This window comes from Oncorhynchus nerka, linkage group LG9b (genome assembly GCF_034236695.1).
Source record: "Oncorhynchus nerka isolate Pitt River linkage group LG9b, Oner_Uvic_2.0, whole genome shotgun sequence".
Taxonomy (NCBI): Eukaryota; Metazoa; Chordata; class Actinopteri; order Salmoniformes; family Salmonidae; genus Oncorhynchus; species Oncorhynchus nerka.
This window is the reverse complement of record NC_088424.1, coordinates 24,063,009-24,090,159: the sequence shown is the minus strand read 5'-3', so window position 1 is coordinate 24,090,159 and position 27,151 is coordinate 24,063,009. Positions and strand designations below refer to the sequence as shown.

The 27,151-nt window shown below is 42.0% G+C and overlaps 1 pseudogene; it reads left to right on the top strand.

Moving 5' to 3' along the window:
- The first annotated feature begins 2,837 nt into the window (after positions 1-2,837).
- Positions 2,838-24,440, top strand: LOC115114481 (myosin-7-like; annotated as a pseudogene).
- Positions 24,441-27,151: the final 2,711 nt, after the last annotated feature.

The following is a 27,151-nucleotide window of genomic DNA, read 5'->3' as shown; positions in this document are numbered from 1 at the left end:
TACCTGCTGGTAGTTTCCCAACAAGTAAAGAACATGTTTTATGTACACGTACTAAAGATACTGTAGCTGAAAGGTTTATTCTAACTTGCTCCATTGCATTTTGGGCGCTATGCACCTTGGAACTGTCTCACTTTTGGAAAAATAAATATTCTATTTTGATTAAGTTTTGAGTCTGAAGATCCATTTTTGCAGTGTGCAGACAGCAAGCCCTCTTTTTAAACCCACTTTGCTGATATTAATATTTGATGACTAAATAGTTTATTCAAGAAACAACAATATACATGCCATTTAAAATGTTTAGCTGGAGGAGTGAAGAATGGTAGTAGCAGATTATACCCTCTGGGCTGAACTGTATTGTAGTCAGTCCATCGCTCTAGTTCTATCTCACTCCACATGTATGCATCCTATCTCCTTCCAATGCCCAATCCTAGAATAACTGGGTCAGTTTATGGGCCTATATTAATGTAGTGTTACTGCCACTATGTGGCTAAAAGCTGCACTACACATGAACGTTGTACATTGAGAATCTCCAACGTTGTAAATTGAGAATCCCCAACAACATAGTGTGTACGTACTGTATGTTTGTTTTGAAAGCAGAGAGCTAGAGAGGTGCTGGATGTAGCCTAGTATATTTGTCATTGTGTCAGCAATCTAGAATGTGTGGAATGTCACTTGTTTCATAACGGCTCCTGCATCCCTAAATATTACCCTTATGGCTCCCTTGGCATTACTGGGTGTCTTGCACCGTTCATCCCAAGCTATTGTTTCTGGATGATGCCTATGATTATTCCTGTCTCTTTGTCTTCATCTGAAATTCACTCAATTGTTCTATTTATGTTCACAGGAAGAATGGATGCCTAAAAGGTCTTTAAGGAAACTGAGACAACACAGATACACAAACATCTCATCAAAGGTGTGATGTTTATTTCAATTTTGTATATATAAATTGTACCACAAACATGCCTTGAGGAACACACTATCACTATTAAAGTATAAGCATGAATCTGATCAGTATTATCTTCCAAATAAATAATAACTGCTCATCCAACTACTATTCTGTCCTTGGTGATGGCCCAATCAAATCCATTTATTTCTGAGTCTCTGTGTGCCTTTAAGAATGGAACATTCAGCTGTGGAACTGGAACTGACCTCGAATCCCCCGGTAAGGCTCTGACTGACAATGCAAACAGATGCACTGCTGGACGCGATCAGTCCTCCTGTTCAAGTCCCCTAAGCCCTCTCAAATGAGGACACAGGAGGCGGCAGGAGGGGAGGATGAGGCAGATATGTGGCATGTCATTCCCACACGAGTCAGGGCGCATGCAGACCATGGTAGTTGAGCTCATATGCTATTTTTAAGAGCACATGCCAAAGTGCACTGAAAAGACCTTTGACGGCCATTTACATATCAATAATGACTGAGACAAAAGTTTTTAAAAACAACAACATATATTTCAAATACAAAATCATGTACCTACATTGTACCTACAGGGGTACATGAACCATCCTCTGGCTATTCTCAAAGTCTCTTAAGTCTCTCTTTCAGACTGCAGATAGTGTTTTAATCTGCTGGTAAATGGTGAAACTGTCACTGACATTGAACCCACGGGGCAGTGACAGGCGGTTGTCAGGACAATGAAAAGTGTCTCTGAAGAATTGACTCTGGCGGACCCTGGTGGATCGGACCCAAGCAAACTTTAACCAACTCATAATAAGCCTTTCAAGATATGAAGTGTTCCTACAAAAGGGCACTCTTCGTGACAGGTTCGGCGGCATGATTGGATTTTGAAGATTTTATGTCTGGTGTGCTAACAATGTAATAACAATGAGTGTTATTTTGAAGTTATAGCTCAACCACTTAGTTCTGATATCATTAGGAGAGCAAAAGTCAAAATTATAGTTCATATTTCACATTTCCGAGAGGAACAGGAATGTGCCAAATCCTATGACTATGAATAATATGGAGTTATAACAAGATCGTAGCAACACTATTCAATGCAAATGTTTGTGTTGGATCAGCTAGGTGTTTCAATCAGTCAATGTGACCTTATCAAAAAAATGGTTGGATGAGTGTGATAATGTTGATTTACACCAGCACATTCACCTGTGAACATGGCAATCTCTGCCGTTCCCCTTGGGAATTGGGAGTGGTGCTGTGGATGAGACAGATGGAGATCTAGGAAAATGGATGGCCAAAATGAGATGCATTATAACAAACCCTACATCCAGTTGAACAGAGATAACAAAAGAAGATGAAACAGACAGAACTTGACAGTGGTAGATGAAGTGTTGGGGCTTTAGTAATGAGTGCTTGTATAAGTATGACTCACAGGAAAGACATTTGAAATTCCTGGACATTATCTCATAAAATCACAATGGAGCTGTGGAAGCCCGGTCAAGGGAATGGAGCCAGACAACAATGCTCATCTCTAGGCAAGAGTGGCATGTCCCTCAACAGTCATTTGTGAGTCAGTGGGTGATAGTGAGGATTGTGTATGTGTGTGTGTGTTGTGGGGAGGAGGGTCATGGGGTTACAGTGTTCTTGGCCTTTTAAGGCAGGGCCAACAGGGGTTAAATATGATCTCTGCTATTGCAGGGATACAGCTCTGAAGCCTCCATTCATCTTCACCTCTTAGCAGTGTTGAAGGTAAATGAACACTCCGTAAACTATTATCGACTGATAATTATTACATACATTTAAATCTAATTGTAGGATTTATTACTGTTCTTTTGACAAATGATTAGTGGTGTAATGAGACATGTATAGTGGAAATGTAAAATGTAACATAAAGTAACCTTGAACTAATTTGGCATTTTCTCTTTCTCACAGTGCAACCATGGGTGATGCTGAGATGGCGGTGTTTGGGGTGGCAGCCCAGTACCTGGGGAAATCTGACCGGGAGCGTCTGGAGGCCCAGACTCGTCCCTTCGACATGAAGAAGGAATTCTTTGTACCAGACCCCGTGGAGGAGTTTGTCAAGGTGTCCGTCACCAGCCGCGAAGGAGACTTGGTCACTGTGCAGACACAGAATGGGAAGGTCAGTGCTTTACTTCAAATGACCAAGTTGAATTCTGCTTCCCTTTTCCCCCCCAGAACAAGGTTGTAAAATCATGCAGAATTAAGTGGTTAATAAATCCTTGTTCACGTTGCAGGCCTTAATGCTCAAATCTGTTTTGGAATACTGAATGTCCAAACAGCAAGTTACAAATGACCAAATCAGATGTGTGTATTCAGACAGCAGTCATTTGCTGACATAGCTACGCTAGTTGTCATAGTAATGATGGGTGTGTTGGCAGTGGTGGAGGTTGATTAGTGTAGGATGACCCTTCCAAAAGGGTTCTTCAGCGGTCCCCATAGGAGAACCCTTTTTGGTTCCAGGTAAAACTATTTTGGATTCCATGTAGAACTCTCTGTGGAAAGGGTTCTACATGGAACGCAAACGAGTTATACCTGGAACCAAAAAGGGTTCTTCAAAGGGTTATCCTATGGGGACAGCCAAAGAACCCTTATTGGTTCTGGATAGCACCTTTATTTCTAAGAATATTTAACTCAGAAGTTATGTAGCAAGCTAAGGTGACAACAATGCCTGCCACGGACATTTCCCAGTTGCTTTGAATGTTCAAAATCATAGTGTAAGAACACTTTTAAAGCCTCAAAGGATAAGATGATCCAACTTTCAAAAGTAGTCCTTTTCGGCTAGCCTCAGTCATCAACTAGCTAGGTAGCTGTTTAGCTTTCCAGGACAGGAATAAGATTTGTATCTGATTTCAAACCACCTTCATATGCGATTTGGAACATTTTATTCCATTTTCTTTTTGGCTGTTCAGACTGCAAGAAAAATAACAGATTTGAATCGAATATGAGTCACTTCAAACTGCCAATGTGAACAAGGCTTAACTGTCTTTACATAATCTCTCTAATTTCTCACAGACTCTCACCTTCAAAGACTCTCAGATTATGCAACAGAATCCTCCCAAATTTGACAAGATTGAGGACATGGCCATGCTGACCTTCCTCCACGAGCCTGCTGTTCTGTACAACCTCAAAGAGCGTTACGCAGCATGGATGATCTATGTGAGCACATGAGAGTCGCTTCATCATTAAGTTCAAAATTTGAATCTTAAATTGACAACTTTTTCTACGTAAATTATCCCCACCAAAACCATAGTAATTACTTTCCAATGTTAGGCCTTAATTCTTCCACTTAAAATGTTATGCACTTTCAACTGAATATATATTTTACAGACCTACTCAGGGCTGTTCTGCGTCACTGTCAACCCCTACAAGTGGCTGCCAGTGTATGATCCATCTGTGGTCATAGCCTATAGAGGCAAGAAGAGGCAAGAAGCTCCTCCCCACATTTTCTCTATCTCTGACAATGCCTATCAGAACATGTTGACAGGTAAACTAAAATAGTTACTTTAGAAAATATGTAAGGGAATCATAATGATAATTAATTCTGATAATTGTATAAAATTGCATTTTTATAACCTGTATAGACCGTGAGAACCAGTCTATTCTGATCACGTAAGTAATCCACTACCCATTCTACTCACATGCTTTTAAAAAGTGTGTTATCTGTCATGTTACATAAGATAAATAAATGCAATTTTTTTAAAGATTACTGTGTTTCCAGTGGAGAATCTGGTGCTGGAAAGACTGTGAACACCAAGAGAGTCATCCAGTACTTTGCAAGCATTGCAGCTAGTGGCGGGAAGAAAGATGCAGCCGCCCAAAACAAGGTATTCAATCTGAGACAGCTTTGACATGCATATTTTCATGATTGAGCAATTTTGTAGCTATTTGTAAAGCTAAGCATCTAACATGTGTTTCTATACCATTCTAAGGGAACTCTGGAGGATCAAATCATCCAGGCTAACCCAGCCCTGGAAGCCTTTGGTAACGCCAAGACCATCAGAAATGACAACTCCTCAAGATTTGTGAGTTTCTGATGGATATTCTTATACAGCATTAATCACCCAAAAATAAACTAACAAAACTATTTTATTTAGGGTAAATTTATCAGGATTCATTTTGACACTCGAGGAAAGCTTGCTTCTGCTGATATTGAGACATGTAAGTCCAAAGATAACAGACTTTGAAAAATCAGAGAGAAATAGTCAACAGTGGCTGTAAGAAATGTATTTGTCTACTGTTCTAAATCAACTTCTTTCCAGACCTTCTGGAGAAGTCTCGTGTCACTTTTCAGCTGAAAGCTGAGAGGGACTACCACATCTTCTATCAGATCTTGTCAAACAAGAAACCTGAATTACTGGGTCAGTACCACAATTAGATAACAATGGTGTATTGACTGCATTAATTTGTGTAGTGTAATAATAAGTAATAGCATATCTATATTTGTCTTTCTATGTCTCTCTCCCCGGCCTCATGGGTATACAGAGATGTTGCTGGTGACAGCTAATCCCTATGACTACGCCTTCATCTCCCAGGGGGAGACAACTGTGTTGTCTATTGATGACGCTGATGAACTGATGGCAACAGATGTGAGTTACTTATTCACCGTCACTCTGGCCCCTGAATTTTGGTATTTTGGTATTCTTTTATTTGGGAAAACAAAGTGTTGTCTTGTTGAATTTCAAGCCAGCTTGTTATGTTGCATACAACACCAGACAAAGTTTGGACACACCTACTCATTCAAGGGATTTTCTTTATTTTTTATTGCTTTCTACATTGTAGAATACTAGTGAAGACATCAAAACTATGAAATAACACATATGGAATCACCAAGAAAGTGCTAAACAAATCAAAATATATTTTGTATTTGAGACTCTTCAAAGTAGCCACCCTTTGCCTTGATAACAGCTTTGTACACTCTTGGCATTCTCTCAACCAGCTTCACGAGGTAGTCAACTGAAATGCATTTCAATTAACAAGTGTGCCTTCTTAAAAGTTAATTTGTGGAATTTATTTCCTTTATTAATGCGTTTGAGCCAATCAGTTGTGTTGTGACAAGGTAGGGGGGTATACAGAAGATAGCCCTATTTGGTAAAAGACCAAGTCCATATTATGCTAAGAACAGCTGAAATAAGCAAAGAGAAGCAACACTCCATCATTACTTTAAGACATGAAGGTCAGTCAATCCGGAAAATGTCAAGAACTTTGAAAGTTTCTCAAAGTGCAGTCGCAAAAACCATCAAGCTCTATGGTGAAACTGGCTCTCATGAGGACCGCCACAGGAAAGGCAGACCCAGAATTACCTCTGCTGCAGAGGATAAGTTCATTAGAGTTAACTGCACCTCAGATTGCAGCCCAAATAAATGCTTCACAGAGTTCAAGTAACAGACACATCTCAACATTAACTGTTCAGAGGAGACTGTGTGAATCAGGCCTTCATGGACAAATTGCTGAAAAAGAACCACTACAAAATGATACCAATAATAAGAAGAGACTTGCTTGGGGCCAAGAAACACGAGCAATGGACATTAGACTGGTGGAAATCTGTCCTTTAAAACCCCCCACTGATATCTCCAAATTGGAGACTTTTGGTTGCAACCGCTGTGTCTTTGTGAGAAGCCAATTAGGTGAACGGATGATCTCCGCATGTGTGGTTCCCACCCACCGTGAAGCATAGAGGAGGTGTGATGGTGTGGGGGTGCTTTGCTGGTGACGCTGTCTGTGATTTATTTTCAATTCAAGGCACACTTATCCAGCATGGCTACCGCAGCATTCTGCAGCGGTATGCCATCCCATCTGGTTTGTGCTTAGTGGGACTATCATTTGCTTTTCAACAGGACAATGATCCAAAACACACCAGGCTGTGTAAGGGCTATTTGACCAAGGAGAGTGATGGAGTGGCACATCAAATGACCTGGCCTCCACAATCGCCCAATCACCCAACTTTGGGATGAGTTGGACTGCAGAGTGAAGAAAAAGAAGCCAACAAGTGCTCAGCATGTGCGGGAACTCCTTCAAGACTGTTGGATAAGCATTCCTCATGAAGCTGGTTGAGAGAATGCCAAGAGTGTGAAAACTGTCATCAAGGCAAAGGGTGGCTACTTTGAAGAATCTAAAATCTAAAATATATTTTGATTTGTTTAACACTTTTTTGGTTACTACATGATGCCATATGTGTTTTTTCATAGTTTTGATATCTTCACTATTATTCTACAAAGTAGAAAATAGTTAAAGTGAAGAAAAACCCCAGGATGAGTAGGTGTGTCCATACTTTTGACTGGTACTGTTTGCCAAGTAAACATTGTAGCCTACCCTGTTCATGGTTTGAAATAATAATATCCCCTATAGTAGAGTGGTTATTACATCATGAAATGTCAGTGGGGGGTTTTAAATGACCAATTCTTACTACTACCTCGCTTTGCTCTTCTTTTCCTCCACAGAATGCTTTTGATGTGCTGGGCTTTACTCAGGAGGAGAAAAACTCAGTGTATAAGCTGATTGGTGCCATCATGCACTATGGCAACATGAGTTTCAAGCAGAAACAGCGTGAGGACCAGGCAGAGGCTGATGGCACTGAATGTGAGACCTGGCTAAAAGCCAAAAGCATTGAGATGAAATAGTTCTGTGAATCCATGGGTAAACTCACTGGTTTTCTTTCCCAGGTGCTGACAAAGTCTCATATCTCATGGGCCTGAACTCTGCTGACCTCATAAAGGGTCTCTGTCACCCAAGGGTCAAAGTAGGGAACGAGTGGGTCACAAAGGGGCAAACTGTCCAACAGGTGAACTATACCGTTGGTGCCCTTTCCAAAGCTGTGTATGAAAAGATGTTCATGTGGATGGTTGTGCGAATCAACCAGTCATTGGAGACCAAGCAGGCTCGTCAGTACTTCATTGGTGTACTGGACATTGCTGGTTTTGAGATATTTGATGTGAGTTTATAAATAGACAATTATTATCAAATATCAATTTAGGCTCTCAAAGAACACTGTCAAGTAATATTCCCAATAGGAACCTTTATGTGAAAACCGAACTATCTAACCATCTATAATTGCAGTACAACACCTTTGAGCAGCTCTGCATCAACTTCACCAATGAAAAGCTGCAACAGTTTTTCAACCACCACATGTTTGTTCTGGAGCAAGAGGAGTACAAGAAAGAGGGAATTGAATGGGAGTTCATTGACTTTGGCATGGACTTGCAGGCTTCGCTCCACAGGTAGTATCACATTTTCATTTCATTTCATTACAGTCCCAACGGTGTGATTTGTTTGATCGTAGCTAGCTACATAGCTAGCTACATAGCCGTCTTTGTTTCAAAGATAATTGTGTAGTCTAGAGCGATTTTCTAGGTTAGCTAGCCAGCTATTGTCGTTCTCCTAACGCAACGTAACGTAACCAACACTGCTAGCTAGCCAGCTAGCTCCCGAAAAGCAGCATTGTAGAAACTTCACACTCAACGGTACGACTTGATTAGGGTAGTGTCAACAACGCAGCTAGCCTACCCCAGCAGTACTGTATCATTTTAATCATTTTAGTCAATTAGATTCTTGCTACGTAAGCTTAACTTTCTGAACATTCGAGACGTGTAGTCCACTTGTCATTCCAATCTCCTCTGCATTAGCGTAGCCTCTTCTCTAGCCTGTCAACTATGTGTCTGTCTATCCCTGTTCTCTCCTCTCTGCACAGACCATACAAACGCTCCACACCGCATGGCCGCGGCCACCCTAATCTGGTGGTCCCAGCGCACGACCCACGTGGAGTTCCAGGTCTCCGGTAGCCTCTGGAACTGCCGATCTGCGGCCAACAAGGCAGAGTTCATCTCAGCCTATGCCTCCCTCCAGTCCTCGACTTCTTGGCTCTGACGGAAACATGGATCACCACAGACAACACCGCTACTCCTACTGCTCTCTTCGTCCGCCCACGTGCTCTCGCACACCCCGAGAGCTTCTGGTCAGCGGGGTGGTGGCACCGGGATCCTCATCTCTCCCAAGTGGTCATTCTCTCTTTCTCCCTTACCCATCTGTCTATCGCCTCCTTTGAATTCCATGCTGTCACAGTTACCAGCCCTTTCAAGCTTAACATCCTTATCATTTATCGCCCTCCAGGTTCCTCGGAGAGTTCATCAATGAGCTTGATGCCTTGATAAGCTCCTTTCCTGAGGACGGCTCACCTCTCACAGTTCTGGGCGACTTTAACCTCCCCACGTCTACCTTTGACTCATTCCTCTCTGCCTCCTTCTTTCCACTCCTCTCCTCTTTTGACCTCACCCTCTCACCTTCCCCCCTACTCACAAGGCAGGCAATACGCTCGACCTCATCTTTACTAGATGCTGTTCCTCCACTAACCTCATTGCAACTCCCCTCCAAGTCTCCGACCACTACCTTGTATCCTTTTCCTCTCGCTCTCATCCAACACTTCCCACACTGCCCCTACTCGGATGGTATCGCGCCGTCCCAACCTTCGCTCTCTCTCCCCCGCTACTCTCTCCTCTTCCATCCTATCATCTCTTCCCTCTGCTCAAACCTTCTCCAACCTATCTCCTGATTCTGCCTCCTCAACCCTCCTCTCCTCCCTTTCTGCATCCTTTGACTCTCTATGTCCCCTATCCTCCAGGCCGGCTCGGTCCTCCCTCCCGCTCCGTGGCTCGACGACTCATTGCGAGCTCACAGAACAGGGCTCCGGGCAGCCGAGCGGAAATGGAGGAAAACTCGCCTCCCTGCGGACCTGGCATCCTTTCACTCCCTCCTCTCTACATTTTCCTCCTCTGTCTCTGCTGCTAAAGCCACTTTCTACCACTCTAAATTCCAAGCATCTGCCTCTAACCCTAGGAAGCTCTTTGCCACCTTCTCCTCCCTCTTGAATCCTCCTCCCCCTCCCCCTCCTCCCTCTCTGCAGATGACTTCGTCAACCATTTTGAAAAGAAGGTCGACGACATCCGATCCTCGTTTGCTAAGTCAAACGACACCGCTGGTTCTGCTCACACTGCCCTACCCTGTGCTCTGACCTCTTTCTCCCTCTCTCCAGATGACATCTCGCGTCTTGTGACGGCCGGCCGCCCAACAACCTGCCCGCTTGACCCTATCCCCTCCTCTCTTCTCCAGACCATCTCCGGTGACCTTCTCCCTTACCTCACCTCGCTCATCAACTCATCCCTGACCGCTGGCTACGTCCCTCCCGTCTTCAAGAGAGCGAGAGTTGCACCCCTTCTGAAAAAACCTACACTCGATCCCTCCGATGTCAACAACTACAGACCAGTATCCCTTCTTTCTTTTCTCTCCAAAACTCTTGAACGTGCCGTCCTTGGCCAGCTCTCCCGCTATCTCTCTCAGAATGACCTTCTTGATCCAAATCAGTCAGGTTTCAAGACTAGTCATTCAACTGAGACTGCTCTTCTCTGTATCACGGAGGCGCTCCGCACTGCTAAAGCTAACTCTCTCTCCTCTGCTCTCATCCTTCTAGACCTATCGGCTGCCTTCGATACTGTGAACCATCAGATCCTCCTCTCCACCCTCTCCGAGTTGGGCATCTCCGACGCGGCCCACGCTTGATTGCGTCCCTACCTGACAGGTCGCTCCTACCAGGTGGCGTGGCGAGAATCCGTCTCCTCACCACGTGCTCTCACCACTGGTGTCCCCCAGGGCTCTGTTCTAGGCCCTCTCCTATTCTCGCTATACACCAAGTCACTTGGCTCTGTCATAACCTCACATGGTCTCTCCTATCATTGCTATGCAGACGACACACAATTAATCTTCTCCTTTCCCCCTTCTGACGACCAGGTGGCGAATCGCATCTCTGCATGTCTGGCAGACATATCAGTGTGGATGACGGATCATCACCTCAAGCTGAACCTCGGCAAGACGGAGCTGCTCTTCCTCCCGGGAAGGACTGCCCGTTCCATGATCTCGCCATCACGGTTGACAACTCCATTGTGTCCTCGTCCCAGAGCGCTAAGAACCTTGGCGTGATCCTGGACAACACCCTGTCGTTCTCAAATAACATCAAGGCGGTGGCCCGTTCCTGTAGGTTCATGCTCTACAACATCCGCAGAGTACGACCCTGCCTCACACAGGAAGCGGCGCAGGTCCTAATCCAGGCACTTGTCATCTCCCGTCTGGATTACTGCAACTCGCTGTTGGCTGGGCTCCCTGCCTGTGCCATTAAACCCCTACAACTCATCCAGAACGCCGCAGCCCGTCTGGTGTTCAACCTTCCCAAGTTCTCTCACGTCACCCCGCTCCTCCGCTCTCTCCACTGGCTTCCAGTTGAAGCTCGCATCCGCTACAAGACCATGGTGCTTGCCTACGGAGCTGTGAGGGGAACGGCACCTCAGTACCTCCAGGCTCTGATCAGGCCCTACACCCAAACAAGGGCACTGCGTTCATCCACCTCTTGCCTGCTCGCCTCCCTACCACTGAGGAAGTACAGTTCCCGCTCAGCCCAGTCAAAACTGTTCGCTGCTCTGGCCCCCCAATGGTGGAACAAACTCCCTCACGACGCCAGGACAGCGGAGTCAATCACCACCTTCCGGAGACACCTGAAACCCCACTTCTTTAAGGAATACCTAGGATAGGATAAAGTAATCCTTCTCACCCCCCCCCCCCCTTAAAAGACCTAGATGCACTATTGTAAAGTGGCTGTTCCACTGGATGTCATAAGGTGAAAGCACCAATTTGTAAGTCGCTCTGGATAAGAGCGTCTGCTAAATGACTTAAATGTAAATGTAAATGTAAATGCTTGCATTGACCTTATTGAGAAGGTAACTGAAATACTGTAAAGGCAAGTGAGCCGTTAACTGCATCTATGGACCAAATTAAATATTATATGATACATACTACTAAATATGATTGTATCAGACAACAACCTCTCAGTAGAGTCAAGTGAACTATCTTACCTCTACCTTCTTCCTCTCAGCCAATGGGTATCATGTCCATCCTTGAAGAGGAGTGCATGTTCCCCAAGGCCAGCGATGATACCTTTAAAACCAAGCTTTACGACAACCATCTTGGAAAATCCAACAACTTCCAGAAGCCCAGGCTTATCAAAGGGAAACCAGAGGCCCATTTTGCCCTGGCTCACTATGCTGGTACTGTGGACTACAACATCAGCAACTGGCTGATGAAGAACAAGGATCCCTTAAATGAAACTGTTGTAGGACTGTACCAGAAGTCTGCAATTAAGTTACTGGCTATCCTGTTTGCCAATTATGCTAGTGCAGACTCAGGTATTGTACACTTGGTCAGATATTCACATTTCAATAAGACTGATCTTCATAAAGAGTAAAGCACAAACTCTTCATGGGTGCCTGAATGGCTGAAGGATTTCTGTAGGCTTAATTTCTTAATTTTCTAACTTCAGCTGACAGTGGGAAGAAGGAGAAATAGAAAAAGGGATCATCTTTCCAAACGGTGTCAGCACTTCACAGGGTATGTAGTTGCCTTGTTTTATACAACAAAATGAAATAATCTCCAAAATATTGCTATTTTTTAAAACAAGCTATAGAAAGATTGTTGCAATTTCAGTTTCCTTCACCAGAAAAGACAGAACAAATATTTCAACAAAAATGATGGTTAAACTCAAATATCCTAATTGATAAAAAAAATATTTTTTTAAACATGCAATCTTTGTCATTTATATCATAAATAGGACTGGTGGAGTTATGTCACACATGAAGCTAACAAAAATGTATATAAATGTCTGCTCTACCCCAAATTAAAACAAACTAGTTGCAGCATTACCACAAAAATGGAAGAGGCAAGTGGAAGGGGGAGAAAGTAAGGAACTTGTCAGTCGGCCGTGCATTAAAGACCAACATTTTTTAAAGAAAAGTCTGATAAATGAAAAAGTATTGACAGCTGTGCCATATAGATATATGTAAAATAGTTAGGGAGAGATTTTCGATCTACCGATTCCATGGCACATGGTTTATAAACTGATACACAAAACGAAGCCGGATGAAAAATGTAGAGTTTTTCAATTTCAATTATTATACAAAATTCCTGCAACCAATAGAATGTTATATATATGGGGGATACAACCATCCAGGCTCTGCAGAGACAGAATCATTAGATCATTAGTTTTGGTACCGTTCATATGTAGTTTGTTGCAGGTTCAGAAATGGCTGAAGAATTGCAACATTTACCTCGAGCTAACTCTGCAAATAGCACTGATGGGTGATTTGAAAAGTCATAATCAATCGACCAATAATATAATAAAACTCCTGTAAAAAATGTGTTTCTTTAATTTACAACCTGTAGAAACTGTGAGAATAGAAAGGTTCATAACTTTTGTGAAACAATCACAGCACAGTTGAAAAATATATGGCACACAGTAATCAAAAACTGGATGGTCTTCAGAGATAGATGGGAGGGGTTGAGGGTAGCTGAAGGATGGGACTTAAAAACAAACAAAAGATAACTATTGTAAAATATACTGTGTCCGTAAAATGTATATACTGTACTATGAATAAACTGGAAGAGGAAGCCTAAGTGTTGTTGTCCATTAGTTTACCTTAATTAGGGGATGGGTGGTAGGGTTAGGGGAAAATATTAATGTAAAATATATATTTATTTACCTAGGCAAGTCAGTTAAAAGGATCCACCCATTTATTTCAATTTTCGCCTAAAATGACATACCTAAATCTAACTGCCTGTAGCTCAGGCCCTTAAGAAAGGATATGCATATTCTTGGTACCATTTGAAAGGAAACACTTTGAAGTTTGTGGAAATGTGAAACGAATGTAGGAGAATATAACACAATAGATCTGGTAAAAGATAATACATAGAAAAAAACAACTGTTCTTTTCTATTTTTTTTGTACCATCATCTTTGAAATGCAAGAGAAAGACCATAATGTATTATTCCAGCCCAGCTGCAAATTAAAATTTGTCCACTAGATGGCAGCAGTGTATGTAGAACGTTTTAGACGGATCCAATGAACCATTGCATTTCCGTTCAAAATGTTATATCAAGACTGCCCAAGTGTGCCAAATTTGTTTATTAATAACTTTTCATGTTCAAAATTGTGTACTCTCCTCAAACAATAGCATGGTATTCTTTCACTGTAATAGCTACTGTAAATTGGACAGTGCAGTTAGATTAGCATATTTAAGCAACCTCGTGCTAATCGCATTAGCCTATGTTAGCTCAACCGTCCCGTGGGTGGGACACCGATCCGGTAGAGTTTCATTAAGAACAAATTCTTATTTACGATGATGGCCTACCAGAAGGCAAAAGGGATTGCATGGCAGCAACACATGCAAACACAGCATGGTAGCAACACAACATAACAACAACATGATAGCAACACAACATGGCAGCAGCACAACTTAGTAGCAGCACAAAACATGGTACAAACATTATTGGGCACAGACAACAGCACAAAGGCAAGAAGGTAATAATAGTGAAGACATCAAAATTATGAAATAACACATATGGAATCATGTAGTAACCAAAAAAAGAGTTAAACAAATCAAAATATATTTGAGATTTTAGATTCTTCAAAGTAGCCACCCTTTGCCTTGATGACTGCTTTGCACACTCTTGGCATTCTCTCAACCAGCTTCACCTGGAATGCTTTGCCAACAGTCTTAAAGGAGTTCCCACATATGCTGAGCACTTGTTGGCTGCTTTTCCTTCACTTTGCGGTCCAATTCATCCCAAACCATCTCAATTGGGTTGAGGTCAGGTGATTGTGGAGGCTAGGTCATCTGATGCAGTACTCCATCACTCTCCTTATTGGTCAAATAGCCCTTACACCGCCTGGAGGTGTGTTGGGTCATTGTCATGTTGAAAAACAAATGATAGTTCTACTATGCACAAACCAGATGGGATGGCGTATCGCTGCAGTCTCTTATTCTTATTGATGTCCTTTAGTAGTAGTTTCTTTGCAATTTCTTTCTTTGCAATTCGACCATGAAGCCCCGATTCACACAGTCTCCTCTGAACAGTTGATGTTGAGATGTGTCTGTTACTTACAACTCTCAGAAGCATTTATTTGGGCTGCGATTTCTGAGGCTGGTATCTCTAATGAACTTATCCTCTGCAGCTGAGGTAACTCTGGGTCTTCATTTCCTGTGGCGGTCCAGTTTCATCATAGCGCTTTATGTTTTTTTGCAAAGAAGGAAAGAAATTCCACAAATGAACTTTTAACAAGGCCCACTTGTCAATTGAAATGCATTCCAGGTGACTACCTCATGAAGCTGGTTGAGAGAATGCCAAGAGTGTGCAAAGTTGTCATCAAGGCAAAGAGTGGCTACTTTGAAGAATCTCAAATATAACATATATTTTGATTTGTTTAACACTTCTTTGGTTACTACATGATTCCATATGTGTTATTTCATAGTGCTGATGTATTTGCTGTTATTCTACAATGTAGAAAGCAGTAAACATTTTTTTTAAACTTTTGAATGAGTAGGTATGTTCAAACTTTTGACTGGTACTGTATTTATATTCACCCCAAAAAATCTATGAGGGATTGGAAATTATGCAGAAAATTACATTGATGGAAGTCACAATCTATCTGCAATATTAAAGCTGATCTTCCCCCTTAACATTTTTTTTCTGGTAAAACTTTGGTATCTGTGGGAATTCACTCTCTACCACAGGAAAACCTGAACAAGCTGATGACCAACTTGAGGTCTACTCACCCTCACTTTGTGCGCTGCATCATCCCCAATGAGACCAAGACTCCTGGGGCCATGGAGAATCCTCTGGTCATGCACCAGCTGCGCTGTAACGGTGTGCTGGAAGGAATCAGGATCTGCAGAAAGGGCTTCCCGAATAGAATCCTGTATGGAGACTTCAGGCAAAGGTATTGTAAAATATAATACAGTTCTATCCCCTTTTAATCATGTAACACATTTAAATATTATTTACCAGTTTCCTTCTTACAGATATCGCATATTGAATCCTGCTGCTAACCCTGAGGGAACATTCATTGACAGCAAGAACGGAGCTGAGAAACTGTTGGGTTCGCTCGACATCGATCACCAGCAGTACAAGTTTGGACATACCAAGGTAAGATTCAAAGCAAGGCATGGATGAAATCCTAGGAGCGTTGTACTGAAGCGCATTGTTCTTGACTTTTAAATTACATTTCACTAAAATATTATTTTTGTTAGGTGTTCTTCAAGGCTGGCCTTCTGGGTCTATTAGAGGAGATGAGAGATGAGCGCCTGTCCAAAATTATCACTGGTATTCAAGCCAGAGCCCGTGGTGTTCTGTCACGAATGGAGTATAAGAAGATCCTTGACCACAGGTATTTATATTGATACGCTATAAAATGTAGACATCTGAAGTAGTTTTTCAGTTTATTCACATAGCACTGATGTGGGAATATAGTCCCATGCATGAACATGTTAAAGTTACCAATGGTTTTCTTCAAGGGGGGCATTGCTTGTCATCCAATGGAATATCCGTGCATTCATGGTGGTCAAGAATTGGCCCTGGATGAAGCTGTACTTCAAGATCAAGCCTCTGCTGAAATCTGCTGATGCCGAGAAGGAGTTGGCCAACTTGAAGGTAGAATTCATCAAGCTTAAAGAAGCATTTTCCAAGTCTGAGACTCGCAGAAAGGAATTAGAGGAAAAGATGGTCTCGCTTCTACAAGAAAATAATCATCTCCAGCTTCATGTCCAGGTGGTGAGTTACATTTATAATCACATTTCCAAAAATGATAATGTTGTGGCTGACTGTTGTATCAAGCTTCGGTCTTCAGCACTCTACTACAAAATCTAGCGTACATACATCTTTACCAAAAAGCTAGCTTTCAGTCCAGGGCGGCAAGGATACTGACATGTCACACAACTTCAATTACACTGCGCTGTCAATTGTATGTTGTTTGTATGTTGTTTGTATGTTGTTTGTATCTATATATTTACGAGGTGTTTGGCAGGAGCAAGATAATCTCTGTGATGCAGAGGAGCGATGTGAGGAGCTGATCAAAAACAAGATCCAGCTTGGGGCCAAAGGCAAAGAGCTGATGGAAAGACTGGAGGATGAAGAGGAAATAAATGCAGAACTGACTGCTAAGAAGAGGAAGCTGGAGGATGAGTGCTCTGAGTTAAAGAAGGATATTGATGATCTGGAGCTCATTCTGGCTAAAGTGGAGAAGGAAAAGCATGCCACTGAGAACAAGGTCATTCTTAATTGTTGAATCTGTATGAAGAACACAAAACATTTTTTAAAAGGTTAAAAGCAGTGTGCTCAGCCTACACTACCGGTCAAACGTTGAGGAGACTAAATTACTTGGTGTGTTACCTTAGATTGTAAACTGTCATGGTCAAAACTTATACGGTACCAGTCAAAGGTTTGGACACACCTACTCATTCAAGGGTTTCTCTTTATTTTTACCACTTTCTACATTGTAGAATAATAGTGAAGACATCAAAACTATGTAATAACACACATGGAATCATGCAGTAACCAAAGAATTGTTTAACAAATCAAAATATATTTTATATTTGAGATTCTTCAAGTAGCCACCCTTTGCCTTGATGACAGCTTTGCACACTCTTGGCATTCTCTCAACCAGCATCACCTGGAATGCTTTTCCAACAGTCTTGAAGGAGTTCCCACATATGCTGAGCACTTGTTGGCTGCTTTTCCTTCACTCTGTGGTCCAAATCTCAAATTTGTTCTTCAAATTTGGACTCCAGACCAAAGGGCAAATTTCCACCGGTCTAATGTCCATTGCTCGTGTTTCTTGGCCCAAGCAAGTCTCTTCTTCTTATTGGTGTGCTTTAGTAGGGGTTTCTTTGCAGCAATTCGACCATGAAGGCCTGATTCACACAGTCAACTCTGAACAGTTGATGTTGAGATGTGTCTCTTACTGAGCTCTGTGAAGCATTTATTTGGGCTGCAATTTCTGAGGCTGGTAAGTCTAATGAACTTATCCTCTGCAGCAGAGGTAACTCTTCCATTCCAGTGGCGGTCCTCATGAGGGTCAGTTTCATCATAGCGTGTGATGTTTTTTGCGAATTGAAACTTTCAAAGTTCTTAAAATGTTCTGTATTGACTGACCTTCATGTTTTAAAGTAATGATGGACTGTTGTTTCTCTTTGCTTATTTCAGCTGTTCTTGCCATAATATGGACTTGGTCTTTTACCAAATAGGGCTATCTTCTGTATACCCCCCTATCTTGTCACAACACAACTGATTGGCTCAAATGCATTAAGGAAAGAAATTCCACAAATTAACTTTTAAGAAGGCACACTTGTTAATTGAAATACATTCCAGGTGACTACCTCATGAAGCTGGTTGAGAGAATGCCAAGAGTGTACAAAGCTGTCATCAAGGCAAAGTGTGGCTACTTTGAAGAATATCAAATATAACATATATTTTGATTTGTTGAACACTTTTTTGGTTACTACATGATTTCATATGTGTTATTTCATAGTTTTGATGTCTTCACTATTATTCTACAATGTAGAAATGTAGAAATCCCTTGAGTAGGTGTTCTAAAACTTTTGACCGGTAGTGCATGTTGTCTGTTCACAGGTGAAGAACCTGATTGAGGAAATGGCAGCTCTGGATGAAATCATTGCCAAGCTGACAAAGGAAAAGAAAGCTCTTCAAGAAGCTCACCAGCAAACACTGGACGACCTACAGAGTGAGGAGGACAAAGTCAACAATCTAACCAAGGCCAAGGCTAAGCTAGAGCAACAAGTTGATGATGTGAGATCCTATATAGAGATTAGATGGTCTTTAAATGGAAAAAATGCTAACAATCAGCTAGAAATTGTAATTTGCTTCTTATCCTCTGAAGCTTGAAGGGTCCCTTGAGCAGGAGAAAAAGGTGCGAATGGATCTTGAAAGAGCCAAGAGGAAGCTGGAGGGTGATTTAAAGCTGTCCCAGGAGAGCATAATGGACCTGGAGAATGATAAACAACAGCTAGAGGAACGCCTCAAGAAGTAAGATTAAATCATCACAAAATATTACATTCTACTGCAAACAAATGCATAAACGAGCTACCAATGAATTATTACACTGATTCCACAGGAAGGACTTTGAAACCGGTAATCTTATCTGTAGGATTGAAGATGAACAGGGCATAATAATTCAACTTCAAAAGAGGTTGAAGGAGCTTCAGGTAATGAAAAAGTATGACATCCTTAATCGATATTAACTCTTCAACCATTTGTATATTTTACCATGATGATGCCATTTTGTGCTAGGCCCGTGTAGAGGCACTGGAAGAGGAGCTTGAGGCAGAAAGAACTGCCCGAGCCAAGGTGGAGAAGCAAAGAGCAGACTTGGCCAGAGAGCTGGAGGAGATCAGTGAGAGGCTGGAGGAGGCTGGCGGAGCCACTGTGGTCCAGATTGAGATGAACAAGAAGAGGGAGATGGAGTTCCAGAAACTCCGCAGAGACCTTGAAGAGGCCACTCTGCAGCACGAGGCAACAGCTGCCTCACTCAGAAAGAAACAAGCTGACAGTGTGGCTGACCTGGGGGAGCAGGTAGACAACCTTCAGAGAGTGAAGCAGAAACTGGAGAAGGAAAAGAGCGAACTTAGGCTAGAGCTGGATGATGTCCTCTCCAACATGGAACATGTTGCAAAGTCAAAGGTAAAAAAATCAATCTAAGTGAAAGTACAACGTTTTTTTCCATTTGGTCACTGTTAACCTCTTGAATTGATTTTTTCTTGTCTTTCATCTTGAAGATTAACTTGGAGAAGTTGAGTAGAACTCTAAAGGATCAAGCCAATGAACACAGGACCAACTATGAGGAAACCCAAAGATCCCTCAATGACATTACAAATCAAAAAGCCCGACTTCAAGCCGAGAATGGTAGGTAGAATAACTTTTGTCTCTGGATATTGCAATAAATACTCTGAATGAGGTAACAAGATAAAGTATGTTCCTCAACCTCTTACTTTCTAGATGAGGTTGGAAGATAAGGAATCTCTGGTCTCTCAGCTGACCAGAGGAAAGAATTCCTACGGTCAACAGCTTGAAGATCTAAAGAGACAGCTGGAGGAGGAAGTCAAGGTAATTTAGACCATTCATTTTCTTATTGATAAATGATGATGCCCTCGTCATACAATGAATCCCATCTGTCCTTGCTCCCTTCAGGCAAAGAATGCACTATCCCATGCAGTGCAGTCTGCTCGCCATGACCGTGACCTGCTTAGAGAGCAGTATGAGGAGGAGCAGGAGGCCAAGGCTGACCTGCAGCGTGGCATGTCCAATGCTAACTCTGAGGTGGCTCAGTGGAGAACTAAGTATGAGGCTGATGCCATTCAGAAAACTGAAGAACTGGAGGAAGCCAAGTAAGGAATGAGTGCTATATGTTAGAATTCTAATACCTGCTAGATAGAAGCAACATTTCTCTTTGTACAGATAGTGAACAAATACTCAATGGATCGAGTCCAGAATAATAAATTCCAACTCTAAGTAAATGTACTATTACTTAGGAATTGGTATTTATTATTTTGGACTCGATCCCTTGAGTATTTGTGTGAGCCTGAAGTTTGGAGAAGCTATGAAATGATATGCCACATTTTCTGCTTTGTCTCTTCATCTACAACTCAGGAAGAAGCTGGCTCAGCGCTTGCAGGATGCTGAAGAAGCTGTGGAGGCAGTGAACGCTAAGTGTTCCTCCCTGGAGAAGACCAAACACAGACTGCAGAATGAGATTGAAGATCTTACGGTGGATGTGGAGAGGTCTAATGCTGCTGCTGCCGCCCTGGACAAGAAGCAAAGAAACTTTGACAAAGTATGCAATGCAGTTCTTCAATTTACACGTGTATCTGAATTCCTGAATTCTACACAGCAGAAACAAAATTGTATTATATTATGTAGATCCTGGCTGAATGGAAGCAGAAGTATGAGGAGTCTCAGTGTGAGCTGGAGAGCTCCCAAAAGGAGGCCAGATATCTGAGCACTGAACTCTTCAAGCTAAAGAACTCCTATGAAGAATCTTTGGATCAGCTGGAGACAATGAAGAGGGAGAACAAGAACCTTCAAGGTGAGCAAAGAGCTCTTTGTTTGAAATGTTTTCAGCTCTGCCAATGTTCGCATCCATGCACTGAAGAACAAACAGCTCTTTTATGAGACAAGGTTCTGCAAGTGCCCAATATAGTTTTCATATTTCTTCATTGCAACACCTTTTTCTCAGAGGAGATAACTGATCTGAGTGAGCAGCTGGGTGCGGGAGGAAAGACAATTTATGAGTTGGAGAAGGTCCGTAAACAGTTGGAGCAAGAGAAGGTAGAGATCCAGGCTGCTCTGGAGGAAGCTGAGGTAAGAGTGCAATTTCAAATCTTCCCTGGTTCTGTCTGGATTGGCCATTTTACATCAACAACTGTCATTTTCAGTTTGAATCTTCTGACGTGTATTCTAGGCCTCCCTGGAGCACGAGGAGGGAAAGATCCTCAGAATTCAGCTTGAGTTAAATCAGGTCAAGGCTGACATTGATCGCAAGTTAGCTGAGAAGGATGAGGAGATGGAGCAGTCCAAGAGAAACCTGCAGAGGGACATTGATACCCTGCAGAGTTCTCTTGAGGCAGAGTGCAGAAGTAGGAATGAGGCCCTCAGGCTGAAGAAGAAGATGGAGGGAGACCTCAATGAGATGGAAATCCAGCTTAGCCAAGCCAGCAGGCAGGCAGCTGAGGCCCAAAAACAGATGAAGAGCGTTCATGCTCATCTGAAGGTAAATTAAAACAGATTGCCATCTGACTGGGCACAAACTGGTTGAATCAACATTGTTTCAACATAATTTGTCAACATATTGTGATGTGGAATCTATGTGGAAAATACATTAGATTTGAAAAAGTAATCAACATAAACAGTTTTGAGGGTGAAATTTCAACCACAGGATTATGTCATCATGGTAACCAAATTTCAACATAATCAAACATATAAAATATGTTGAATTTGTACCTTTCAAACAACGTCAGATCTTCAACGTTATATTCACTATAAAACTTTATTTTCTTGAAAGGCTGGGCAGCACCTCCTACTTGAGCATTGATTTATCTACAGCTACTCTTTGGTCTCTCATCCAGGGTTTTAACCAAGTTTAGCTATAATATTTATCACTGACTATTACTAATGTGCTATCTTGAGAATGATTGTTGAGAGATCTCCACATAAAAACGAAATATATTCACTGTTGCTATAGAAGTCATTCCAAAGGTTAGTTTAACAGAGGAAATTAAATATCACCATACTATTTAGGCCTATATAGCATGTGCAAAGTCATCAACAGCTATTGTTTCAATTCAACCCAGAATTCAACTAAAAATAGACAATATAATAGACCTAGGGTTTCGAGCTCTATTTCAAATGTAACGATCGTTAGTGATATTGAATTGTGTTTGGTTGCCAATGCAACCAAATTTCATCATTTGAAGGAGATATCTATTCTGCTTGGATAGTTCCATCTGTGCCAATTATTCGAGTTTTAATTCCAGGTTGTCTACAAATTAATTAATGGCACATATTGAACTATCCAAGCAGAAGACATCTCTTTCAAATGTTGATATTTGGTTGCTTTGACAACATACCACAATTCAATATTACTTTTGTAATAAAGTACATAGCCTAAAGTTAAGGCCATCTTAAATACTAATGTAACATTCAACCTTAAAATAAGCAGCACATCCATGGCCACATTGAGGTTACTGTAGATATACATTTCTTCCTATGTAATCATATAAGGCGTGCATGTTCAAGATAGCATGCATAGGTCGTCACAGGTCTGTGGAGATCTTCATAATTGCTGCATAATCTCGAACAGCATTGATCACTTACACCATATGCTTTTAATGTAATCTCAACTGCCATCCAGGTCACTTGGTCTGCTATTAGATGAAGCACAGTAATAATGATCGGTTGTATAAATAAGCAAACTATCTGACATTGTATTCCCATTTGAATATAGTTTGTAATCTCACTGATCAACATCCCAACCGAATATTACCCAATTATCCACATTGAAATGACGTGGTGTGCCCAGTGGGATGGTGTGCCTAGTAGATACTGCTCAAAATGAGGTATCTCCAACCTTGCATATTTCTCTCTAGGATGCCCAAATCCAGTTGGATGACTCTCTCCGTTCCAATGATGATCTGAAGGAGAACATTGCCATTGTAGAGAGACGTAACAATCTGATGCAGGCAGAGCTGCAGGAGCTAAGAACCTGTCTTGAACAGACTGAGAGAGGCCGCAAGCTGGCTGAGCAAGAACTGATGGATGTCAATGAGAGGGTGCAGCTGCTGCACTCACAGGTAAAGTATAATCACTAATTATGGATTTCCTGCTGTAGCTGAACATTGTTACAAAGTTATTTTCTTAAAATGTATGAATAGAACACTGGCCTGCTGAATCAGAAGAAGAAACTTGAGGCTGACACCGCCCAGTTTCAGACTGAGGCAGAAGAGGCAGTGCAAGAGTGCAGAAATGCTGAAGAAAAGGCAAAGAAGGCCATTACTGATGCTGCCATGATGGCAGAGGAGCTGAAGAAAGAGCAGGACACCAGTTCTCACCTAGAACGTATGAAGAAGAACATGGAGCAGACCATCAAGGACCTGCAGCACCGCCTGGATGAGGCTGAACAAATTGCCATGAAGGGGGGCAAGAAGCAGGTGCAGAAGCTGGAGGCCAGGGTAAGCGTAACTTTACATTACATATTGTACATGTACATACTGTACATCAGAAGACACAAAAAAGTAATACTGCATCCTGTAACATGAATGTTATTTCTTTGTTGTGACAGGTGAGGGAGCTGGAGAATGAGGTTGAGGCTGAGCAGAAGAAGTGTGCTGATGCATTCAAAGGAATTCGTAAATATGAGAGGCGTATCAAGGAGCTGACCTACCAGGTATCTTTACTAACTCCATCATTGGCTGTCCAGTCTTTTGACCTGATAACAAATGGGGTGAACCTTTTTTTTGTCTGAAATTTACAGACTGAGGAGCACCATAAGAATATGGCCAGTCTTCAAGACCTTGCCGATAAGCTGCAGCAAAAAGTAAAATCCTACAAGAGAGCTGCAGAGGAAGCTGTAAGTGTGGACTTTATGCATTCATTCTTGAGGTACTGTCCACCTGTATTAGCTCAGGCTACATAATGTTTGTTTTGTTTCTGTACCACAGGAGGAACAGGCCAATACCAACCTGACCAAGTTCTGCAAGATACAGCATGACCTGGATGAGGCCAAGGAAAGGGCCGACATCGCTGAGTCTCAGGTCAACAAGCTGCGGGCCAAGAGCCGTGATGTTGGTTCCAAGGTTAGAATTTCTGTAAAATATATGATCTATGGTTTCTGACCCTGGCAAATGCCAAACAACGTTTCCACTATATTTTAATAGATGTTTTTTATCTTTTGATGCCAAATCTCTACTCACTGGCTGTCTCTCTTTGTCTCCTTTCATTACAACATTCCCTGACATTCCAGAAAGGATTTGATGAAGAGTGAGGTTTTGGACCCTTCTGAAAACCATGTTTCTGCTGTGTGTGGTAGTGTGGAATAAAATCTCTTCAATCAGTCTGACAATTACGTCTCTTACATTGTGTCCCAGGTACCTATCCTTGGTCAGGAATTGTGTGGAATAAAATCTCTTTAAGCAGTCTGACAATGATGTATTTTCCATTGTGTCCCAGTTACCCATCCTTGGTCAGAGAGATTGAATGCTAAATTATCATCACCAAACTAGAGTATTTCGAAACATACTGAATGCAGGTTACAGTTTTTTGTCATCAATCTTGTTCTGGAGGCAGTCTGCAGAGTTGTCACTAGCTGGTACAGCCTCAAAGTCATAAAATCTGATTTTTAACCTAATCCTAAACTTAACCATAACCATAACCACACTAATGCCTAACCCTAACTTAAGACCAAAAAGCAAATGCTTGTTTTCATGAATTTTTACAATAAAGCCCATTTTGACTTTGCAGCTGGCCTATTTCTAGGAAAATCACAAAATTCTGCCTCCAAAAAAAACCTAACGACAATAAATGTCAACCTGCATATTGACTGCTTACTGACATTTTTAAGACTTAATTTACAAATATTTTCCTATTTTCACTAAACAAAAAAAGTGTATAGGGTAGGACATGACCTGGTTAATTAGCCAACTCTTTACCATAGCCACTTATCTACAGTATATCTATATCCATGACCATCTAAGACAGTTGGAGGGTGATGAGGCTATCTGGGGTATCATGAGGTCAAGCACCCTCTTTGACATTGGCACAGGGATAAGGTTTAGAGTTAGAAGGGAACTCTAGAGGGGCCAAGCAGGGGTGCATTGACAGACAGAAAAGGCATGGGGAGTGGGGTGGGGAGGACGGGCGGTGGATGGGCTTAAGTGTTTGAAATGTGAGCTGACGATAGCTAAAATAGAGAGATTAACCAAAACCGTGTTCTCGAAATAGAGACTTAAGGAAGGCATCAGGGTGTCAAGTTCGCACAATAAACCACCTCAAATAGAAATGTTCCTGCACAGCAGGAAATGCAAACTTATAAAGTAAGTGAGGTTAAAAAGGCTTCTAAAGATTATAATTTCCATTACAAAAATTCAGACTTGATTTACCCTAACAGAACATTAAAAAAAACTAAAAAATATTTTAATTAATTATAATTCACATATATGTTTTTTTATTTCACCTTTATTTAACCAGGTAGGCTAGTTGAGAACAAGAAAAGCAGTGCGATACAAACAACAACACAGAGTTACACATGGAAAAAACAAACATACAGTTAATAATACAATAGAAAAAGTCTATATACAGTGTGTGCAAATGAGGTAGGATAAGGGAGGTAAGGCAATAAATAGGCCATAGTGGTGAAATAATTACAATATAGCAATTAAACACTGGAGTGATAGATGTGCAGAAGATGAGTGTGCAAGTAGAGATATTGGGGTGTAAAGGAGCTAAATAAATCAAATAAATAACAGTATGGGGATGAGGTAGTTGGATGAGCTATTTACAGATGGGCTATGTACAGGTGCATTGATCTGTGAGCTGCTCTGACAGCTGGTGCTTAAAGTTAGTGAGGGAGATATGGGTCTCCAGCTTCAGTGATTTTTGCAGTTCCTTCCAGTCATTGGCAGCAGAGAACTGGATGGAAAGGCGGCCAAAGGGGGAATTGGCTTTGGGGGTGACCAGTGAAATATTCTTGCTGGTGCACATGCTACGGGTGGGTGCTGCTATGGTGACCAGTGAGCTGAGATAAGGCAGGGCTTTACCTAACAGACTTGTAGATGACCTGGAGCCAGTGGGTTTGGTGACGAATATGAAGCGAGGGCCAGCCAACGAGAGCATACAGGTCGCAGTGGTGGGTAGTATATGGGGCTTTGGTGACAAAACGGATGGCACTGTGATTGCATTTGACTGCATCAAATTTGCCGAGTAGAGTGTTGGAAGCTATTATGTAAATGACATCGCCAAAGTCAAGGATCGGAAGGATAGTTCGTTTTACGAGGGTAGGTATGGCAGCATGAGTGAAGGATTCTTTGTTGCGATTTAATTTTGGATGGGAGATGCTTAATGTGAGTCTGGAAGGAGAGTTTACAATCTAACCATACACTAAGGTATTTGTAATTGTCCACATATTCTAAGTCAGAACCATCCAGAGTAGTGATGCTGGACGGGCGGGCAGGTGTGGGCAGCGATCGGTTGAAGAGTATACATTTAGTTTTACTTGCATTTAAGAGCAGTTGGAGGCCACGGAAGGAGAGTTGTATGGCATTGAAGCTCGTCTGGAGGTTAGTTAACATAGTGTCCAAAGAATGGCCAGAAGTATACCGAATGGTGTCGTCTGCGTAGAGGTGGATCAGAGAATCACCAGCAGCAAGAGTGACATCATTGATGTATACAGAGAAAAAAGTCGGCCCGAGAATTGAGCCTTGTGGCACCCCCATAGAGACTGCCAGAGGTCCGGACAACAGGCCCTCCGATTTGACACACTGAACTCTATCAGAGAAGTAGTTGGTGAACCAGGCGAGGAAATCATTTGAGAAACCAAGGCTGTTGAGTCTGTCGATAAGAATGTGGTGATTGACAGAGTCGAAAGCCTTAGCCAGGTCGATGAATACAGCTGCACAGTATTGTCTCTTATCGATGGCGGTTATGTTATCGTTTAAGACCTTGAGCATGGCTGATGTTCACCCATGACCAGCTCGGAAACCAGATTGCATAGTGAAGAAGGTACGGTGGGATTCGAAATGGTCGGTCATTTGTTTGTTAACTTGGCATTTGAAGACCTTAGAAAGGGAGGGTAGGATAGATATA